This window comes from Bubalus kerabau, chromosome 6, assembly GCF_029407905.1.
Source record: "Bubalus kerabau isolate K-KA32 ecotype Philippines breed swamp buffalo chromosome 6, PCC_UOA_SB_1v2, whole genome shotgun sequence".
Lineage (NCBI taxonomy): Eukaryota > Metazoa > Chordata > Mammalia > Artiodactyla > Bovidae > Bubalus > Bubalus kerabau.
The window spans coordinates 87693448-87694109 of NC_073629.1; the positions used below are offsets into that span (position 1 = coordinate 87693448).

General features: G+C 49.1%; 1 non-coding gene across 1 annotated transcript; it reads left to right on the forward strand.

Moving 5' to 3' along the window:
- Positions 1–362: 362 nt before the first annotated feature.
- Positions 363–435, forward strand: TRNAG-CCC (transfer RNA glycine (anticodon CCC)). Its single transcript has one exon. It is a non-coding gene; the product is annotated as a tRNA-Gly (tRNA).
- Positions 436–662: the final 227 nt, after the last annotated feature.

Below are 662 nucleotides of genomic sequence, written 5' to 3' on the forward strand. Positions count from 1 at the left end.
ATAAATGGACCCAGGCCTTTGAGATCTTGGGAAAAAGAGGTGTGACAAAACAGAACACATAAGCTCTGTTCTGGTTCTGTTTCATTTCCCAAGCAACCCGGTGAAAAGCAAGCCCGAGGGGAATCTAGGGCAGGGCTCTGCTTTGCTCTTCATCGGTCGTGGAGTCTCAGCCACGTGAAGAAAATGGGGTGGTGTAAAGGAAGCAGATTTGAACTGAAAAGCCCTGCTTTTGCAGCCTGTCTCCTGCATTTATTAGCAAGTGAGTCAACCCAAACTCTCAGTTTCTTCAGCCAGGCAATGGAGACAATTACCTCCATCTCTCAGAGCTGGCGAGAAGATCCAAAAATACTGTGCCTGGGACTTCCCTGGTGGTCCAGTGGCTAAGACTCTGCACTCCCAATGCAGGGGACCCAGGTTCAATCCCTGGTCAAGGAGCTAGACACCACAAGCCACAAAAAAATATCCCATGTGCCACAACTAAGATGGGCTGCAGCCAAATAAATAAATAAAAAAAATTTTAAGTCCCTTTATCCTGTACATTAAAAAAACCACTTTGCCTCCTGGTTTGGCCTTTCAGGGCTGGTTTCTTTGATGGGGTGCAGGGCTGGAGCTGGTTGACACGTGTGGTGGCCCCACCCCAGCCCACACCCGCAGCTGCTTCT